Source organism: Leptonychotes weddellii, chromosome 4 (assembly GCF_054177405.1).
Source record: "Leptonychotes weddellii isolate Sample4059 chromosome 4, ASM5417740v2, whole genome shotgun sequence".
Classification (NCBI taxonomy): domain Eukaryota; kingdom Metazoa; phylum Chordata; class Mammalia; order Carnivora; family Phocidae; genus Leptonychotes; species Leptonychotes weddellii.
In genome coordinates, this window is record NC_138372.1 from 45,327,002 (window position 1) to 45,349,651 (window position 22,650).

General features: G+C 44.1%; 1 long non-coding RNA gene across 1 annotated transcript in view; it reads right to left on the reverse strand.

The window, feature by feature from the left end:
- LOC115938733 (uncharacterized) overlaps nucleotides 1–22,650 on the reverse strand; it is a 145,402-nt gene that overhangs the window by 83,413 nt on the left and 39,339 nt on the right. The window contains exons 4-6 of the long non-coding RNA XR_014144513.1: nucleotides 21,016–21,136; nucleotides 19,127–19,512; nucleotides 16,199–17,617 (exon numbers count right to left, since the gene is read on the reverse strand). This is a non-coding gene — a long non-coding RNA (uncharacterized LOC115938733). The remainder of the gene's footprint in view (nucleotides 1–16,198; nucleotides 17,618–19,126; nucleotides 19,513–21,015; nucleotides 21,137–22,650) is intronic.

A 22,650-nucleotide genomic window follows, 5' to 3' on the forward strand; every position in this document is an offset into this window, starting at 1 on the left:
CAAAGGAGCCCTGTTTGGAGAAATCTTGCTAAGCCAGATAACGTTATCATAAAAGCCTGCTGCAGAGGGGCCTTTGATCTTATCAAACTGGAGGAACCACTCCTTTGTGTCCAATATGGCACAAGTCATGGGTTCGCTGCTCTAGATGGCTGTGCTCCAAAATATTCAAGGCTTTCTGCTAGCAATGACACGCAGGTGCCTGTTCAGTTTGATGGAAGTCAGGCAGAACATGATGTTACAGACAAGACAATATGATGAAGGAGGCATTTATTTTAGTTGCTCTTTCCCTTTAGAGTTGGACACATCTGAGTTTCAGCGCCAGGCTATGTGACCTCTCTAATCGCTGCCGCCTCGCGTAGGCCAGTTGTAAGGGTGAGAGACCTCACACAGACTCTGGCATGTAAGGGACGCTCCATGAACTGAGGAGTCGTTGTTGTTACCATTTGCCCCTTTCAAGACTCCCAGGTTCGTTGTTTCAGCCTGAACCCAGGGACGCAAGAGCCCTCAGGTTCTGCCTTCCTGTTCCTTCAGCCTGCTCTGGGCAGCACTCCACGGTCTAAACCTTTCCTGGCTTCTGCCAACAAACCCTCCTTTGTCCCCCTCCCATCAGATAGGCCAGTTCCTGCTGAGAGATGTGCCTCCTAAATGTGTTCCCCATCCAGGTAACTCTTGCTAAAATCTCAGTACAGCCCTTAAAGGCAGCATCCACACCACATTCAACCACTCAAAACAAATCACAAGGCCGGTCCAGATTCAAGGAGTGAGGAAACAGACTCTGCGTCTTGATGGGAGTTGCTTAAAGTTACTGTGTCACTTTTTAATTCTACCATAGGTAATAAATATAAAAGACCTGGTCCTCAAACCAAGTGGATCTATCATATTTTTGGTTCAGAAATTCTTGCGGTGGCTTTTTTTTTTTTAAGATTGTATTTATTTATTTATTTGAGAGAGAGAGAAAGCACAAGCAGGGAGAGGGGCAGAGGGAGAAGCAGGCTCTTGCTGAGCAGGGAGCCTAATGCAGGACCCAATCCCAGGATCCTGGGATCATGACCTGAGCCGAAGGCAGATGCTTAACCGACTGAGCCACCCAGGTGCCCCTGAAGTGGCCTTTTATATAAACCTAAAGAAATATTTGTTGAGACTTTGCTCTTCAGCACTCTGCCAAATACTAGAAAGGAAGGAAGGATTTAAAACATGTTTATGGCGGGGCGCAATAGGGCTCCCCGCTCAGAGGGAAGCCTGCTTCTCTTTCTCCCACCCCCCCTGCTTGTGTTCCCTCTCTCACTGTCTCTCTGTGTCAAATAAATAAATAAAATCTTTTAAAAAAATAAAATAAAATAAAATGTTTATGGCAATGTCTCTGCCCTCCAGGTGCTCATAATCTAATTGGGAGAAAAAACATACACACACCAAGATGAATAATAAGGCCAGAGTAGAGGAGCTATGACAAGGCCAGACATGATTAGTTGCTAAATATAATGTACAGACATTAAGTTCTGAGACAGAAAGGGGGGTGTGTCCGGAGTCATCAGGGAAGTCTTATCAGAGGAGAGAGGATTTAAGATGGGTCTTGAAAGATGGTTGGTTGGCACAAAGCACCAACCTGACATGACTCCCTGACATCCTCTTTCTATCCAGTCTCCCTTTCTAGAGGTCCTTCTTTCAGAAGGGTCTCCCTATAGTCACAGCTTGCATGATTAGGCTCTGCTTCCAGTGCTGTAGGGGAAAAGAAGTAAAATCCTAATCCTCAGAAGCTCTTTCCTGGTGATAGACAGAAGGGTATAGTGGAAAGATACTGGATATTTTTAGCCCCCAAAGCTGGCAATGTATATTTGTTTTTCCTCTCAAAGACTTCATTCCTTTATCTTTCATCTCTCATAGGGTTTGTTTTTATAGCAGTACATGGAACATCACAGAGGATTTGAATGTAACACTGCTGGCACATAGTAGACAATAAATAAAATTTATTCTTTCTCGTTCATGCTTCTCCGCTGCCTCTGCCATCCACATCTAATTTATTTATTAAATGTCCCATGGAATACTTAGCAAATATCGCAGCACGAGGCCTCTGCTGTGGTACTTGTACAATAAAGTCCACTCCAAGAGGTCCCAGTATAGCTGGGACACAAGAAAAGTGCCCAGTAAATATTTGTTCTTCCTGCTTGCATTTCCTGAAACTCATCATGCTCACTCCTATCTCTGAGCAACTCACCCACGTTGCTCCATCTGCCAGCCCCATACCCCATCCACCAACCGAACTAACTAGCTCATTACCATTCATCTTTGGCAACTACTCCTCCAGGAAGACTTCCCTGCCCCTACTTCCCACCCATCCCCACTCTGGTTTAGGTAGCTCTCCTACTGCTCCTGTAGTAGTACATGGAACAGCATAGGATTTCAGAAAATGGTTATGGAAGGATGGAAAGATGGATGGATAGATGGAAGGAAGGAAGGGAGGGAGGGAGGAAGGAAGGAAGGAAGAAGGAAGGAAGGAAGAGTGGATGGATATATGGATGGATGGATATATGGATGAATGGATATATGGATGGTTAGTTGAGGTATCCCAATCAGAAATCAATCTGCTGGGGTGCCTGGGCAGCTCAGCCAGTTACGCATCCGATTCTTGATCTCAGCTCAGGTTTTGATCTCAAGTTTGTGAGTTTGAGCCCCATGTTGAGCTCCACATGGGGCATGGAGCCTACTTAAAAAAAAAATACCAATCTGCCAAATCTCCTTTTACACCTTTGGGCCAGTATAAATTGTCTCTTCTGAGGCATACATTTCTCAAATCAGAGAGGGAGGCTAAACTTTCTATGAATAGGTGGGAGTAAATGATTAAGTCTAAGTCTCAGAATAAGAGACCTGCCGTGGAAAATTCCTGCACAGCACGTTGCACACTTAATACTCACAGGAAACAGCAGGTAAGCAACATAATTAGAAGGAGATGCATAAACACGAGGAACAAATGCCATCCCCCTCTGGAAGTTTCCAGGGGCAAACTTAAGACAAGGTCCATGGAGACAAGATTCTTTACCAACTGTCAGACTCAGTAAGCACAAGACCCCAAACTTGAAATGTTTGGGAAGGAAACATTTCTGTCCATGGAGACCGAAGTTAGTGGCTCTGAGATCCCTAGCATAAATCATTTTCATCCTGCCAAAGGCTTCAGTAAGCAAGGGGACCAGGAGAGCCCCTGGTCTCAGCTTCCTAATGCCTACTTTCTCTCTCACTCTGCACAAAACCCCCACCACCCCCTGCCCCACCTCCTTACACAATGTGTCCCATTTTGAGATCACAGAAAAATAAACATTGCTTATTTCATTTGAAACACCATGACATTTTTCTTTACAACAAAAATAAAACACAATAATTGATTCAAATGTTAAAGCCATGAAGAACATACTATCTGAATTTAATAAAAGAAAATGTATACCATGAGTGCATGAGATGTTAAAGGAAAGTGTCACACAAAAGAGAACTTAATTGATCTCCTCTCTCGTATTTCCTCCCTTGGTTCTTTCCTGCTTGATATCCACACAACAAACATTTATTGACTATCGTGTTCCAGGCAGTGTGCTAGGCCCCTTGATGTAAGTTGAATGTGGCACAATTGTTTCCCACAATCTAAGGGGGACAGTGAATACACAGTTACTGTACAGTATAAGATGAGAGAGATACATCCAGAGCACAGCAGGGGCACAGAGAAGAAACACCCGAAGCAGTCTGATGGGTCACAGAAGGCTCCCCCAGGGAAACATCTGGAGGGTGGAGGTGATCTCAAGGATAAGAAGGGGTAGGTTTGCCAGGCAAAAAGGATGCAGGTTACACGCAGCAAGAAGAGCAGACACGGAATCAGAGCAATGAATCAGCATTCAAAGAACTATGGGCCCCTCATCATGACTACAGGAATGGGGTAGGCAAAGCGAAAGAGAGACACAGGAGTCAAATTATGAAATATCTTTTTTTTTTAGATGTACTTATTTGAGAAAGAGAGAGTGGGGGCAGGGGAGATTCAGAGGGAGAAGGAGAGAGAGAATCTCAAGCAGACTCCCCACTGAGCATGGAGTCTGATGCGGAGCTCGACCCAGGTGCCCCCAAATTATAAAATATCTCACATGCAAAACTGAATTGTACTTTATCTTAAGAGCTATGAGAGTTACTGGAGGGCTGTAAGCAAGCAATACTGTGATGTGATTTGCATTGGGAAAAACGATCCATCATCAGGTGGAGGATTGACAGTAAGGGGTTGAATCTGGAGGCAGAAAGACCACCTAGAAAAGTATTGGCGTAAGCTTGGTGAGAAAGGATGAGGGCCTAGTAGACCAAAGCAACGGCCATAGGAAAAAATGGTTGAGAGTCTTTGAATTTTGGATGGAATCATGTATTTTTGTTTTTTGGTTTTTTGGGGTTTTGTTTTTTTAAAGATTTTATTTATTTATTTGACAGAGAGAGACACAGCAAGAGAGGGAACACAAGCAGGGGGAGTGGGAGAGGGAGAATCAGGCTTCCCGCAGAGCAGGGAGCCGATGTGGGGCTCGATCCCAGGACCCTGGGGTCATGACCTGAGCCGAAGGCAGACGCTTAACAACTGAGCCACCCAGGCGCCCCGGAATCATGTATTTTTGGATGAAATTTCCCAGCAAATCATGTATTGTATAATCAGCCTTACCTATAGTTTCCTTTGCATTCTTTTATATTTGCTTTCCATCAGTATCTGGCTTGGGGAACAATGTGTCTTTGCCATCTCTGTGATCAGAAGCCAGCCCTATGTTCTTGGCCTATCCCAATCACTTACTAGCTTATTCCTTCGGGTGAGTCACTTGTTGTCTCTGTGACTCAGTTTCCCTATTGATAAAACAAGATTGTAAAGCTTGTCTTCTAACCTTGCATAAAAATTAAATAAAATAATTTAATATAGTATTAAAAAATACATTGCAAAAATGCCATAAATCATCACACACTGTACTGCATTAGGAATATTTTGGATGCAAATGACAGAAAAGCCAACCTAAACGGGCTCAAGCTAGGAAAAGAATGTGAGCAGATCAGGCTTCAGACACAGCTTGACTCGGGATGACGATGTCATGAGGGTCCGAATCTTAGGCTTCATCCCTCCTGCAAGGGCTCCATCCTCAGGTTCCCATTGTAGTCTCCTTCTAGACCACTAGCAACTTCAGACACACAGCATACCACCCAACCCTGTCTCTTCTGGTAGGTTCTTCAGAAGCCTGGAACTCTCTCATTGGACCAAACTGCATCATATGTCCATCCCTATGACTAGAAAATGGAACTGATATATTGACTTATCTCTACATCAAGTGCTGTACCCCTGGGTCACCCAAATGTACAGGATGAGAATGTGAGGGACAGTTCTCCTAAAGCAAAAGTGGGGTCTATCAGCAAAGTAAAGGGAAGATATGCGGCGTGCAAGCTCCAAGTGTCCCTTACACACACTTCATAGTCAGGCACCACTCAAAGCCTCTGGTTGCTAAGTAGCTGTGTAGAGATTAACTGACCTTGCTGTGGTTGCCATCATTCTGAGACGGAGCACTTGAGAGATGTGGCCCTTCCTTCCACTTATGTCATGATCGTAAAATGGTTATTTATGGCCAAGCTTTCAAGTAGTCCTCCGAATGCTCTCATAACACCTACAAGCTATTCAGGGATCACCAGGATTCCACAGGACTCATTTGAGAGGCACTTCCAGAGGTAACGTGAGGCAGAGGGCAAGAGAGAGCTTCTAGCAACAAGAGAGGGCCTAATGGGCAGGAATCAGATTAAAGAATCTGACCATAATCAATAGTAATTGTATTTTAAGAGGCATCCTCTTCCTCGTTGGAAAGTACCTTCTAGCCCCTGGGGACTTACCCATTTCTATAAGCTTTAAATCATTTTATCAATTTTTTGCATGCAGCCACCTTGTGAGCGGACCCCAAGAGTGAGTTGCTGTTATGTATCCCATCAGAACGTATCCAAGGGCAGGGAAACACACAAAACTAATAATTGCCTGGCCATCAAGAAAGGTGACCATCAACAACTTAGAAGGCGGCCGCCCTCATTTCTTTGTCCACAGGAGAGCAAAGAGGGGACGGAGATTTTCCTGCCCTGGAGGTGGCAACGTAGACAAACAGAATGCCTCCTTGAAGGCTAAGTCTCAGAATCAGTTTCCTTTAGCTTTATTCCTGGAGATGTGTGTCGTTCACTTCTCTATTAGAAAGCAAGCTCCTTGAAGACAGAGGCCATATCTTTTTCATCTCTAACACTTAATCACTATGCCTGACCCACGGAAGGTGTTTCACAAATGTGTACTGAATAAATGAATTCACTTTACTAGGCAATGGGCAAATATAAAGATCTAAAAGACAGCTGTGTGCTTAAAGGGCTCATAACCAGGTGGAGTAGAAAATGAGAACATAGCAGATTTGAAATAAGGTAAGGTGTTCTGTGTGTACCCTGCACATGCATGGCCCTTTTCTGTTCAAAGCACTAAACCACAACTATTTCCTTATCTGATTCTCCGGACACTCCAGTGATGTTGACATAGCAGATTCATTAACCTCATTTTACATCACGATCAGTTACTTGGGATGCAAGGGACAGGAATGCTCAACCGAAGTCAGAGAACTTATTAGTGACAGAGTTTGGACTGGCTCTGAATCCCAGGTCTGGGCTTTTCTTATGATGTCTTTGCAGACTGAATGCAGGGATGTTCAATTCTCCATATCAAAGATGGTGGAAGCGACTTAATTGTTAAAGAGCCACCTTATATTATTAAAAGTGCTTTCTTAGTTATACTATCTTTTAATTGTCACACTGAATTCGTGCAGTGATTTTACAGATAAAAGAACACAGACAGCATTTACGTGTCCTGAATCTAGACTAAATCGTGAAACTAGTCAGCAACTAAGTCAAAACGAGAATCTAAGACTCCTGAGTTACCTATCACTCCCCGTTTGCCCTTTTTCTGGCCTTGAAAAATCCAGAAATCATAGAATCCTTGGATGGTAGGAATAAAAGAAACCTTATGTAGTATACCCTCCCACACCAGGCAGACATCCCTTCACCCAGCTTCAGTGAGAACGTACCACTCACCACTCGGAGTATAGACCATCCACTCTTAGAAATACCTGGCATTGATCTTTCTGTCATTAGCAAAAAGAATTCTGACTCCCCGCCATGTCCACTCATTGGTTCTGCTTTGGTCCAATTTCTGTTTATGTTTACTGGGTACCTGCCCTGTGCCAAGCATCTTGTAGATAGGTACTGTTACTATGCCCATTCTGCAAACAAAAGAACTGGGCCTTTGAGAGGTTAGAAAACTTACCCAAGGGGTTAGACCGGGTCTGCTGCTTAAAAAAGAAAAACAGTGCTGCCTGTGACTTGTACTTCAGAGATACACAAGTGAAATGCACGTCTGCCTCTAGATAGGGCAGATAAGACCAGTTTTGTAGACAGGGTTCCCTCTATGCCACTCTCCTGTTTTACAAGTCAGTAAATGTTCAAGAGCTCCCAATCCAATGTATGAGGTTAATTAATAATATGTAAAAGTTTATAGTTTATACAGTATAATCTCATAAACATTTATTAGTATGCTAATAGAGAGTAATGGCCATGTGAGCATAAAATGAGACAGGGGCTGGATGACAGCGTGAAAGAGCTGTCGAAAAAGCGTGGTATCATTTTTTACCAGAAAGAGCATTTCAGGCATGATCTCCCTACAGATTCATTTTCCTGGTTGCACGTCTACATGACCCTGACACGCTTGAAAGGATGCTGACCTTAGAATTGGGAGATCTGGGGTCTAGTCCTGACTCTGCCCTTAAAGAAAGAAACAAAATTGACCAATACTGAAGCCTACTCTGTGTCCATGCTCTGCTAGGGTCTTCCCCAGTGACTTCTCCATTTGCTCTACCTGGCTGAGCTCACACAATTGCTTGGCACATAAGGCATATTCAATTCTATTTATGCAGGGGCGCCTGGCTGGTTCAGTCTATAGAGCACACAACTCCTGATCCCAGGGTCATGAGTTTGAGCCACATGCTGGGTGTTGAGGTTACTTTAAAGAAAATCACTTCCCCAAAATAAAAAGATGCAATTCTGTTTATTCAATGATGCTGAGTTGAAATGAAATCGCTCTCCCTCTCTGGGCTGTTTTCTCACCCTATCTCTAGGGGTCTTTGTGTATTGCTCTCCTGGTTCCAAGGAAGCCTTCAACCAACTCTTCCAAACACATCAGGCAAATGACATAAATTTTAAATTATCCCACTTTCTTGAAGTCTAATGCAAAGCAGTTCAGTGCAAGAGAGATGACATAAGAGACGGGGCACCTGGAATCTTGTCAGTCACTGCCCTCAATGGCCAATGGCAAGGCACTTGACATAATGTACTGCAGTCAGTTTCCTCATTAGAACCACAGAGATAATAAATAGCCCATGACATGAGAAGGTCATGAAATATGTGTGGGTATCCAGAAACTCATACATGTGCACTTGTCTCTCTGCACCACTTTTGACTGAGCACCAACGATAAATAAGCTGTCAGGCTGGGACATCGGGAATACAAAGATGGCTAGAATTTGATTTCTGCATTTAAGAAGTTCACAATGTACATGTAATGGAGAGTAGAGGACAACAAGTAATCCTTAAACCAAAAAAAGTTAGAAAGAAAGTTTTATGGGGAAAAAAAAGAACAATTAATTTCATTTAGATGGGATTTGTCAGAGGATGCTTCATTAAAGAGAAGGATCGCATTTTTAACCCAGCCATGAAAAACGAGCAGACAATTTTGCAACTTGTCTTTTTTTAACCTAACACTGTGTTTATAATGCATCTAGATTTTGTTTGTTTTAACTACGATCTAGTATTTTGGGTTTTTGGGTTTTTGGGGTTTTTTTTGAACCACAGCACATTTTTATTTGCCTCCTAAGGGACAATTAAGCCATTACTACTTGTGCATTTTTCGATTAACTATCCCTGTCCATGCTTTGGGCACATGTGAGATCTTTCCCTATCAGGGACAATTGTGAATAAAACTACTAGGTATTGCTAAATAGCTCCCCGAAGGACATGGGCAGATCCATACAATGATGCAAAATATAAAATCACATAAACAATGTTATGTATTATTTGTGGATTAAAAGCACATTGGGAACGATTACATCTGACTTCACCATGGAGCTTACCTCTGGAGGGGAAAGGATAAGGACTTTAGCTAATGTCTGCATCTCTCATCAAGCTGGGTGATGGGCATGAGTTTCTGGTAAACAATTTCTGTTCTCTGAATGAAATGTGAACTAGCTCATAATAAATCCTGTTTTAAATCAGAAGACCCGTATCAGGCTGAGAAATGGGCAGAGGTTGGCCTTCCCAGCTGAGGGCAGCATGGCCAGAGCACAGAATAATGAAAGCACAGCCTGGTCTGGATGGGGCACATAGCATGGCTTTGACGAGAGTGAAGGATGTTGGGACGGGAAAGGTAAATGAGAACCAGCCGCCAAGGTATCTGGTCTACCTTCTGAAACCAGTGAGAAACCGCTGGTGGTCTTTGAGGCCTCCAGGCCTGTGTGTTTCTTGCTGGCCTCTCCCACTCTCAGGACACCACCAAGTGCACCAATCACCTACCCCTCTTGCCACTCTCCTCCTCACACATCTCCTGACCTCTAGCAGATGCTGCAGTCCTGAGCTAGAGAGCCAGGCATTTGGGAGGCCAGGGCCCCTCCATGGCAGCCCTTTGAGATGAGTCAGCTCAGAGCTGCTAACGTGGAAAATGTGTATTGTCTCATGCACAGGTGTGAGAATAGGGGGAACTGTGAGCCAGCATTGCCCTAAGCTCAATGAGAATTCAAACAATCCCCAGAGCCAGCAAGAAGAAAATTGTCTCATAAAACTTCCCATTGATTTTAGTTGGATCCTTATAAATTCCCGTGGGGCCAGATTGCTTTTAGCATGATTAATATCCCTGCCTTCCCTGAGGCACGTTCGTTTCTCTCTCTCTCTCTCTCTCTCTCTCTCTCCCCAACCCCCCAAACATGTACACAGCCACACCACACACTCACACCCTCTCACACACACACTTCCTGTCACACACACTCAGTCATGCTCTCCAGTGGGGACATGTGCACACACAGAGGCGCATGGTTTCTGTGTGAGTGTCTCTCACACTCCTTAAACATAGGGTTAAATGTTTCCCTTGTCAGGAAACTTCAAGTCTGTTTCCTTTTGCAATGTGTTTTTCACACTTATCTCAAATCTGGCTAGGCTTTGCCTTATGACCAAAATTTTCCCTTGAAAACAGCCCGAGTTCACATAACCCAGAGCACAGGCCCTGCATCAATCATGGGGCCCGATGATGGGTGGGTCGGCCCCACGAACCAAAACAAGCCACTCAGCAGCTTGTTCTCAGCTCAGCTGGGCCTTCCCAGGGTTTATGAGGGAAGAAGACATCTCAGTGAGTCCTTCACCCAGGGGAGCACAGACCAGGGGCCAGGAAGACGAGGGGCTTCGCAAACATATAAAGGAGCAAACATAGCTCTAGTCTTTGTTCAGGGAATCACGAGGAATCAGGAGAGGCAGAGTTACCTGGCCCTCCCCACAACACAGGGAAAACTCCAAATGAACCTACACACAGAAAATGGTCACAGACGATACAGTTTCCAGCAGATGTCAGCCTTCAGGACTTGTTATTTTGGTGGAGAAATTAGTGTGTGTAATAAGAAGGGAAAACTTCCATAGTAGTTCTTTTTCAAAGGCACACGGCTAAGCAGAGACGTTAGCTCACATTTACTACCATCCGGAAAACCCACTTCTCATTCAAGAAGTATTCCCTGCCAGGTACCACATGCTGTCCACTCCTCAAGCTGTCTCCTCCTTGGAGTTTCCTATCCACTCTTCCAATTCTTAGTCTTAACCAAAACCTACCAATAGAAGGCAGATTCCAGCTGGTAAGAAAGAACTTGCAAGAAGCCAAATTGCCCAGAAATGATAGAGGGCCCTTTGAGCAGTAGAAACCAATGGCCAAAAGAAGAGTGGGCTTGACTGAGTTTTGGAGAGGGGGCTTCATACAGCTCATGGCACTTCGGGAGATTTGTGATTCCAAGTGTTAAAAAACAAAATTCAACTGAGTAAACTTTAAAGATCTTCTTGGCTTTATTCAACGATTCATGAGTCAGGCAGCATGAAAGACTTTTATAGGCAGAAGGCAGCAGGAACAAGGAAATATTGGCAAAAAAAAAGACAGATTGGTTATGACAAGGCTACTTTCCTTAAGGGCTGACAGGGGTTTATCAGGCAGATTACCTAACTAGTGCTGATCAGGTGCTTCCTGATTGACTGATTTAAGATTCCATTTCTAGGAGAGCCGAAACTATAATTAAGTTAAGTCTTGGTTTGATGACATGGGGCTTAGCATAAGTGACTTCTTTTCAGGTCTGTTGTCTTATTTTTAACACAAGCTCCATCTCAGACCTTACCTACCACCTAGAGGGCAGTAGCCCTTCCACCTCAGAGCTCCTACAGCTCATCACAAATACCTGTGTCTTTAGTGATCTTCCCATGTGCAGAAATTGTTCTCAGATGAAGTCTATGGAATTTGAAAGCACAAACTTGACCTCATTCTTCCATCTTCCCCATACCTCCTCACACAGTGCTGGCACATGGTGAATAAATTATTTTATGGATTGGAGGGCTTTGGAAAGGAGGTGTATACAAAAAGATGGTCCTGAGAATGTTCTCTCTGGATGGTTTCTAGAAGGCAGACAATCCAGAGTGGGATCATGTCAGGATCTCCTCCCATGATGATAGCTCAGATCCAAACATGGTGACACATGGTGGACCTTGTCTGTACATCAGTTGTGCCCCATATGGGGGCCACTGGAATATCTGCAGGTCTTTAATGCACTCTCTCTTTTGTAGAGCAAAGTGGTTAAGAGCAGGGACCATGGGTATTAGGCTGCTTGTGGTTCAGATTCCAGCTTTACCTCTTACTAGCCGAGTGACTTTGGGGTTCACCGATCTCATTGCTAGAATAGGGATATGAAGAGATTTTACCTCCTAGGGCTGTTGGGAAATTAAGTGCTTTGTTGCATGTAAATCTATTTAGAATAGTGGCTGGCATATTTATCTAACAACAAATATTTACCATGTGTCAGGCACCGCTCTAATTGCTGAAAAAACGGCAGCAGATAAAAACAACAAGCAAAAAAATCCATGTCCTCGTGGAGCTAATAGTCTAGTGGGGACATTGCCCTAAATATATACCATTGGTCTTCATAATTAGTTTATAGCATCACCTATTGTCTCCCCTACTGACCTGTATATCCAGGCCTGGTAAAGTTCCAGGCACATAATGGCTCTTCAGTCAACAGCTCTTGAATGGACAATGACTAGATGAATCCATAACTGTAACATCGCCATATTTATGTCAATCTCAAAATTGTATCAGCCAACATGTACTGAGCCCTGGTCTAGGGGCTTAAATGTTCAGACTCAATTAATCCTCACAACAAACCCTCAGGGCCAGTACTATTATCCCCCTTATATAGATGAGGAAACAGGCAGACAAAAGTTAGAGACCTTGCTCAGGACCAGTGAGCCAGAGTTCATGCTCATAGTACCCATGCCATCCTGCCTCTCAAGAGAATAGAATAGGCCAGATTTTTTGCATGCACAATGGACAGTCTTCCCACAATTAGGAGGAAATCAGTCATCACTTGGACAATTGCAGCCACCTAACTCACCTGGCTGGCCTTGGTCCCCGCCCCCCCCGCCACCTGCACAAAGCAACCAGGGCTGATCACCGTAAGTGACAGATCTGATCCAGTCATCTGGTCCATTCCCTGCTGAAACACCTGGGAGTCCCTGTTGTCTTTAAAATGTTCTTCAAACTTTTCTTCTTCTACTGATCTACTGTAAAAAATACGTTTTACATGGTAGCCCAGTAACCATAGTAGTTACAAACACATATACATAGAAGTGAAACAAAAGTTCTCAGAAGCAGCACCTTCCCTTCCCGTAGGCAGGGATCTTGTGCTGGATGTATTCTCTTCCCAGGTCCTCTCTCTACCCTCTCCATCCCACCCTGCCCTGGGTTCTAGGTAGCTGTGTGACATGGGCAAGTTACTTATGTCTCTAAGGCTCAATTTTCTTCCCAGTAAATAATAGAAATGGTAATAATAACACCCAGCTCATATAGGACTGAATGAGGTTATACATATTCAGGTCCTAGAGTACGCCTGGCTTCTAGCAACACTCCAAGAAATGTTAGCTAGCATTATGATTATTTTGAGTAGAAATAACAATAAATGTACATTAATTTTCACTAAGGTCCTTTAATGCCTGGCTCTGATTTAGTGGAGAGACCTCAGACCTAGGAAGTGTGTCCACAGTCTTAGAGCTACAAGATCCAGATGACTATTTTAGAAAGAAAACCAGCAACCCGTTGTATGAGGCAATTTTTAAAGCAAATGTAGATCATCTTCCCTACAGATTCCAGTTGTCCCAAACTGCATGTTAGAAGACATCTTTTCAACTGAAGGGCAATTTCATCTCTGGCTGTGTCTTACTGTGTCCAGAGTCAGAAATCTGAGCAGGTGACATTCCTAACAGACTTACCCAACACCATGTTTCAGGTTACTGGGGAGGGAGGACCCCTGGGTCTCCCTTGGGAGATTATCCTTTTGCATAAGTACAGGCAGTGGCTTTTTATTCTCCAGAACTCAGGATTATTCCCAAAAGGCAAGCACCCAATGCCAAAAGGTGCCAAGGTAGTCTATTAAGGCAAAAGAAAAACCCCAGGTTATAAGTCACTTGGAAGGCTATTTAATTATAAAATGTGTGAGGCTGAGTTTTAAATGTAAAGGTTCATATGGGATGTTGCCTAGGACTCTTTGAAAAGTGTTAACTAGTTATCATTATATGAAATTTATGAATGTACCAAGCCCAGGGCTATATATTATTTCCTAGGCTCCTCAATTCCCAGTTACAAGGAGCTGCTATTCACTATTTAGACATTCCAATGCAGGCATCAAATTTAAGGCAAAAGCCTTGAATGTAAATGTTTGTATCAATAGTTTGATCACTGAAAACTTTTCTAACTTTGGAACATGTTGAGCGTCTATAAATAATGTTTAAACAGCCACCTTCTTACCTTCTCCCTCCTATACCCCAACAACGTGAATCTTCTTCCTAGCTATACCACACACACACACACACACACACACACACACACACACACACACACTAACCCATTTTGAAAACATAATTACTACTGATAGAAACGGCCTGGCACAAAACATGTTGGTCCAGAAGATTAGCCACGAAGTATCCTCAAGAACTCCACCCCAACTGAAACCCAACTCTTCCAGTTCTAAGAATGAATGGGGTTACAGTCCTTGATGCCATTCATCCTTTCTCCATTTGTCACACTGTGAGATCAAATCAAGAGGGAGGGCTGGGAAAGGTTGGCAGATGTTACCAGAAACCACCTTTTCATAAGTCCACATTCAAGTTTTCATTCTGCAAATACGCTAGGGTTAGGGCAGCATAGGGAACGGGAGACTATGTTCCAAAAATGAATAGATGCTGGTCCCTACCCTCAACCTGGTCATAGAGCAGGAAAGGGTACAATGATACCCCAGCAATGGGGAATAGTGTGGTAACTGCTATGGCAGAAGTCTGAGCGGCCTCCGTGGGCCACGCTGAGAGAGCTGGACCCAGTGGGGTGCAGGTCAGTGCTTAATAACCAGCTCTCCAAGGGAAAAGAAGTCCTAATATGTAGGTCATGCCAATTGCCACCATGCAGATCATTTTTCCTACAGATTCCAGTTGTCCCAAACTGCATGTTAGAAGGCATCTTTTCAGCTGAAGGGCAATTTCATCTCTGGCTGTGTCTTACTGTGTCCAGAGTCAGAAATCTGAGCAGGTGACATTCCTAACAGACTTATGACCAGTTTGAAGCTAGCAACATGACATCACAGAACAGAGACCTGGAAAAAAGCGTGCAGTAATACACCATTACATAGTACTTCCGTATAGTTACAACAGACGGAAGAATCCCAAGTACGGATCAGAGTGAAAGTTAATAAAATAATTTGGAGGCAATAAATTTTGAGTACTTATTAACTCTGTTTTAAATATCATTTATTTGATTGGGGATTGATATAATTTGAGTTTTAGTAGTGGCTGTCTTTAACAACCAACTTATAAAATTCCTACAGCTTTTAACAATTGACTTTGACCAGTGGTTTCAACCCACTTGAGCACACTTCTAGACGGACATCACTTGGACAGAGGGGTGACCGGGGCACCAGCGGCAGGGTGGGGATTCAAGAGGCCAGATGTGAGCTGAGAGCTTACTTGAAGCCATCTGGATTGGCAAGAGCCAGAGGTGCGGGCCCAGCCAATATTTAAGGGGAACTGAAAGCCAAACACAGATGAGACAAAGTGCTAACAGCAGACCACAAAGAAGGTGTAGAGCAGAGTTGATATGAGGCCAAGTCATGGTCAGAAAGAGAACAAATGGGTCAGGAAAGAGTGAGGAGTTTTCTGGAAGGTGTCACAGATATCTGAGAGATTGCATTGCTTATGTTAATAAATAATCTTGATAATCATTCACGAGCACTTAATAATCATTACAGAGCATTTAACATAGACTGGGTATTGTTTTAGTTGCTTTGCCTGCTTTCCCCCACGACGGATATCCCCATTTTACAGATGGAACAGACAGCCTAACTCCAGAATCTATGGTGGCATCTGCCTTGCAACACAGGTACATGTTGGTGTCAGGCTGGTTTCAAATGCTGTACGACAGGGCACGTGGGTGGCTCAGTCGGCTAGGCGTCTGCCTTCGGCTCAGGTCACGATCCCAGCGTCCTGGGATCGAGTCCCGCATCGGGCTCCCTGCTAGGCGGAGAGCCTGCTTCTCCCTCTACCCCTCCCCCGTTCATGCTCTCGCATGCTCGCCCTCTCTTTCTCTCTCTCCATGCTCTCTCTCTCAAATAAATAAAATCTTTAAAAAAAAAAAAAAAAGGCTGCACAGAAAACACACAATAAAGTGAAGAAACCCCTCAAAATGGGATAAATGCATGTTTTCAAGACTGTGTTCAAACAGTTGGCCCAAAATAATATACATGTTCAGAGATATTATCACACGTTGCCTATGGGGGGAGGAGAGGATCATGAAATTAAGCAATGGTTGATCTTACCTTTTGGTGAACCAGATGCACTGTGAGTACGATGATGGAAAATACAAAGATGATCCCTGACTTCACGAAGTTCCAGTCTTCATCTTTTACCCCTGTGCCCCAACCCCTTGGATTTGACACCATAAGCAGTCCATACTTCCTGAGTCTCCCTTCTCCAAGCACAGTGGCTTTGGTCCCCCTTGATCCCAGGCCAATCCCTGCAAATCCCCGCAACCTGTTCCCAGCCCCAGCCTGAGCAGAGTCCTGTGTCCTTGCTTGCCTCCAGGGGAGATTCTAGCCCTCGAGTTCCTTGAGGATTTGCAGAAATTGTTTCACAGGGTCCAGCACAGTGCCTGGTACAATAAATACTTGAACTGACCATCAAGTTTGCCAGAGCAGAAGGAAGACATTATCACAGTTTCATATTTATTAGGCCTTCTCATTTTATGATTCCCTGCATGGGACAGAAGCCAACTGCCCCTCTTCCCTTAGGAAGTGGCCTTCTAACTCCGAATGACCCAGTATTGCACATTCCCGACAGAGAACCCCAAATGCCTCCCAACTGCTTTGGGCTGGCTGGAAGCTTTAAACTGAGTCTCAAGACGGGTCTTCTTTGCACTTGTGTCTTTGGATCGTTGGGGCACGTGAGGAAGAGCTATCAGGAAGGGTCATTATTGTGCACGCAGTGCTTCGGGGAAGTGAGTGATCAGGTCTCACCCACCGACCTGGGAAAGTTTCCATGAATTCATTTTCCTCTCACCCTTTGTGATGTTCCATTTGCTAACTCAGGCAGGGGGAGAGGTCTGTTTTCAATTAGGGCTTCTCAAAAAAGTGTTTTTCAATAGCCTGTAAAAATAATCCAATAAAGGTCTTAGAGGTGTGAGCTGTTGTCATCATCCTGTTTGGAAAACGTCACTCAGAATGCACCCAGAAGTGAGAGGGGGAGGTTGTGACGCCTTCAAAAAATTAATTTGTGAAATGAACCTGCGGGATTAGCTGTCCCCCTTTGTGCCAGCTTTAATGTGTCCTCCACCAGGGAAATCTGAGGCTTTGGATCATTAGCTGGGTTGGATCACGTTACCCTGTTTGGCTCTGCAGAAATCACACTTTTCATTTTGTCTTTAATCCTAAAGGTCACCGGGAAGGTTAGCCCCAAACACAAATGATACTTTGTGGTCTTACTTTCAGACAATTATCAACTCATAAATCTTGGTCAGACTGTAATGAGAGTGCGAGAAATAATTGAATTCAGTCCAGACGAGCAGTGTCAGAGGCGGAGACACCTGAGGGGGACATGAAAGGCAAAGAGGGGGTAGAGGCTCGGGGCCTGGGAGCCAGAAAGCCTTTGTTGACTCCCGTTTGTCCTTGTTGAATCGCTGCGTTTGGAGGTTTGGATGGATATGAGTGAGGCCATTAAAGATGGTGCCGGTCCAGTGGGAGCTTGGAAAATAGAGGGTAAGACCTAAATAAGAACTCAGAGGCAAAAGCAGCCAGTAGAAAAGAGACAAGAGAGGAACCTGGGACTGAGATGCTGAGAGTCCCAATTCAGCCGATGACCATGCTGACTGGCCCCAGGAGAACCATTCACCACCAGTGCTGGGACTGAGGCAGCCAACCCCTCCTACATCACAAGGTTGTCATAAGGATCACATGAGATAATACACTGGAACTTTGTTTTTTTTAATCTTCAAAAGAGACAGTATTCTTAAGCATGTTAACTCTTTAACTAATCCACAATAATTTGCAGAAGACCCTGTTGGCTGTATATTCCTAATACATCTAAAACTTGTCTACTTCTGGGTCCAATCCAGCATCATCTTTCTACCCAGGTTATTGGAATAGTCCAATAATCATTCTCTCTATGAATGCCCCTCCTCCCTAACCCACTCTCTATCCAGCATGTAGTCATGATCCTTTAAATATGTCATGTTACTCTTCCAATAAAAACCCTCCAAGGGTTCCCCATGTCACATGAGTAAAAGCCAAAGTCTCAGGATTCTCCACAAGACCTTGCATGATCACGTGCCCATTTCCTCCCTGACTTCATCTCCCACCGTTCCCCACCTTGCTCATGCTCCTCCAGCCACATCAGTTTCTTTGCTGCTCCCCACACCCCCAGGGTATGCTCCCACTCCAGTCTTGCTCTGACCCCTCCCTTGGTATAGAATGCCCTTTGCTTGGATATATACACATGGCTACTTGCTCATCTTCTACTCTTTACTCAAGTTGCACTGTCCCTGACTAGTTAAAACTGCACCTAACTTTTTGATTATATTTGTTATCTGTCTCCCCCACTACAATGTATGCCTCATGGGATAGGGATCTCTGACTGTTTTCTTTATTGTACTCCAGTTCCTAGAAGAGAGCCTGACATGGAATAAGTACCGAATATTTGCCCAACTGAAATGAAAACTTGATTTCTAATGGACCGGATAGATTGCTATCTGACTAGAGCTCTCATTTATGACACTGCTTAGATACCGAAGTGACTAATAATGCTACCTGAATTTCCAAACCATTTTTCTGGAACTACTTGGACAAAGCCTGGATGAAATGTCTTATTTTGTCGGTCCGTGTGCCCACCTATGTGCCCTCCAGAGCAGCATGCACCATATTTGGTTTCGGTTTGGTTAGTCTAGAGGCTCTTCCCAGTTTGGTCAGAATTTGGAGCAGGTTCTTCCCATCTGGTTCTGAGAAGGGACATATCTAGGCCAGCTTTTCAAGAAGTCAGGGCAGGCTGAGGGGTGAGCGCGTCTTGGTGGGGGAAGGAGAGGAACTTTGCACCACTGTGCCTTCCTAGGCAGCCTGGCTTACACCCCCAAGCAGCTGCTGCAAATGTGTAGTAGGCTGGCAGCAGCAGTAACAGAAAGCGAAGGAATCAAATTCTGCTTGAAGTAACAAGCATTTTTGTGTCCAACAACAAGCATTGCAAGTGAACACACATCTTACCTAGTCGCAGCACTTTGTAGTGTTTTTCCACATACAGTTGCATTCCACCTTAGCCCCAGTAGGGTAGGCGGGATTGTTGTCTTTATAGACAAGGAAGAAGATTACGGAGTGAGTCCTTCCACTTTTCTTGCAGTTGTAGGTGAATTTAGCTTAGCTGTCATGAGCATCAACAACCAGCGTTTCCTGTCCTGTGTCTGCACTTCACAATTCTGCGGCAGTGATGTCTGTCTGTCTTGCTTTCTATGCCCCTCAGTTAAAGGGGCATTTTTATTTGAGTGCAGTGACCACATCAGATTGCCGAGGACCGGTTCTTGGCACAAGGGAGTTGTGCAGTCGTAGGACAGGCTATGGTATGAAGTCAAAAAATAACTGAGCAAATACAGGCCCTGTGAAGAAAGAAACCAAAGGATGCTGAGAAGGAGAACATCTTCAGTAAAAGTGATCTATTTTGGATAGGGTAGCCAGGGAGGGCACCACTAAAGACTTCACATTTAAGCTGAGACCTGATGGATGACGATTTGCTCCCTGGCAAAGGACCTTGGCAGGACAGAGATAAGGAACAGTTACCTGAAAGCTTAGCATGTGTAGGAGCAAAAACTGTGTCCATCCTGAGAACAGGACTTCTGGAGGGAAAAAAATGGGAGGTGTTGCCAGGAGCAAGATCACAAAGAGATTTATGCCTCATCAGGAGTTTGGATTTTTATTTTGTGCAATGAAAAGCCATTGCCTGCTTTTGAGGAAGGGAGTAGCATGACTGTTTTAAAAGTATCATCCTGCCTTCTGTGTGGTGAATGGCTTGCAGGGGACAAGGAGGAGCTAGGAGAGGGGGAATGGTGGCGTGGGAGACAGACTCCGGGACAGAGGGGGTGTAGGGAGGTGGACAGATCTGGAGTCATTTTTGGAGAAAGAGGTCACAAACTTGACTCTGATTCAGAGTGGGTGATGAGGAAGAGAGAAGAATCAAGGACACTATTAGGTCTGGGGCCTAAACAGCTGGGTGGACGGTGATTCCATTTCCTCAGATGGGAAACTAGCAGAGGCCCAGGGTCTGGAGGGCACATTTGGTGGAGAGAAGGGTGCCGAGACCTGCCTGCTCCCTTCCTTTCCTCGATCTCTCCACTCAGGTAAGTCATTCTTTAGGAAGAAGGACAAGAAATGTGGATCCCATACCTTCTCCTCTTAGAGAGATAAGGGGACATTTCATCGTGGACATGTAAGAAAAAAGTTATAAAAGTTCACCCTAAAATGTAGATTTTATTTTCAGTTTAATTCACCTGGAGAAAGGAGTAAAGAGAAGGAGTAGGGAAGAGACAGAGAACCGTGTAAATAATGCATGCCAAACTACCGTAAGTGCTAGAAGGAACCTTGTCTTATTTATCTCTGCATCCCAATACCTATTGCTATATTTGACACAAAAATATTTGTCGGACTGAATTGTCATACAAAGTATGACTGAGTAGTGAGAGATGATTCTGAATGAGGGGATCAAGGAGTTCTTGGAAGAGGACGTAAAGCCTTACCTTGGCATTTTCTTTATATTTATTGTTTCAATTCATAGAATTACTCAAATGTATGGTAATATTATGGTCCTGGTACTATGAAGAAACCACTTTAACAAATCGAGGCTCTACCTAAAGATCTTGGAATAAGAGAGTGAATCAGTCCAGAATAAGTCAAGACCACAATGTTTGTAAAAATTAGGACCACAGTAGACAGGGGTTAAGTACATGAGCTTTACAGTCTGAGTCTCTTCTCTACCACTTACTTGCTGTGTGTCCTTGGGCAAGTTACTTAATCCTTCTGTACTTCAGTTTCCTCATCTACATAAAGGAGATTTCAATAGTAACTATCGCAAAAACTTGCTGTAAAGATGGTGTTAATATACCTACATGACGTAGGATTATGCCAGGCACGTCACAGAGTTGTACTGCTACTGCGATAGGCGGTCGAGCCGACCTGAGGGTCATGTAGCTTAATCCATTCCAAGATGCACACCCTTGAAAATGATGTCTTAAAACAGGAAGGTACAAAGGAGAAATGTTAAAATAAATGGTAAATAGGAATATACAATACAAGCCAATAATTAAGGATTCTTTTCCACTGAAGCTGTTTTTAAAATCCAAGGAATTATGGGGCACCTGGGTGGCTCAGTCAGTTAAGCATCTGCCTTCGGCTCAGGTTGTGATCCCAGGGTCCTCAGCAGAGAGTCTGCTTCTCCCTCTCCCTCTGCCTGCCGCTCTGCCTGCTTGTGCTTGCTCTCTCTCTCTCTCTCGCTGTCAAATAAATAGGTAAAATCTTTTTTTTAAAAATGCCATTAAAAAAAAAATCCAAGGAGGGCGCCTGGGTGGCTCAGTCGGTTGGGCGACTGCCTTCGGCTCAGGTCATGATCCTGGAGTCCCTGGATCGAGTCCCGCATCGGGCTCCCTGCTTGGCAGGGAGTCTGCTTCACCCTCTGACCCTCCCCGCTCTCATGTGGTTTCTTTCTCTCTCAAATAAATAAATAAAATCTTAAAAAAAAAAAAAAAAAAAAAATCCAAGGAAGCAAATATATTTTTTCCTCTTGGACCCATGAACTTTGAAGACTCTCTTTTATCTATTTAACTGAGCAGTGTAATTTTTTGGGGGGGGGGAACAGAGGGAGAGGGAGAGAGAGAATCTTAAGCAGGCTACATGCCCAGCACAAAGCGGGACGCAGGGCTCGATCCCATGACCCTGAGATCATGACCTGAGCCGAAATCAAGAGTAGGACACTTAACCAACTGAGCCACCCAGGTGCCCCAAGCAATGTGATCTTTTTAATGGTATCCAAGATGGAAAGTTTTCAGAATAAAAATATGGCCTTATAAAATGAATACCTTATAGACAATACCAAGCTTCGGTGAAGATGTGTGGAGAAATTGGAGCTCTCAAACACGGCTGACAGGAACGTCAAATGGCATAGCTGCTTTGGAAAACTGTTTGGCAGTTCCTCAAAAAGTTAAAATACAGTTAACCATATAACCCAGCAATTCCACTTCTGGGTATATAATCCAAGAGAATTTAAAACATATATTCAGGGGCACCTGGGTGGCTCAGTCACTTAAGCATCCGACTGTTGATTTGGGCTCAGGTCATGGTCTCGGTGGTGAGATTGAGCCCTGCGTTGGGCTCCACACTCAGCGAAGAGTCTGCTTGTCTCCCTGCCTCCCCCTCTGTCCCTCCCCCCCGACTCATGTTTGGGTGCTCTCTGTCTCTCTCTAAAATAAAGAAATAAAATCTTTAAAAAAAGTAAATAAAACATATATTCAAAAACAAAAACAGAAAAAATGAAGGAAGCATCTATTCATATAAAAATGTATGCATGAATGTTATTGCCGTATTATTCATAATAGCCCCACAGTGGTAACAACACAAATGTCCACCAGCTGGTGAATGGATGAACAACAGGTGGTTGACCACACAATGGAATGCTATTTAGCCATAAAAAGGAAACGAAGTACTAATACATCCTTGGTGAACCTTGGTGAACCTTGAAAACACTATGC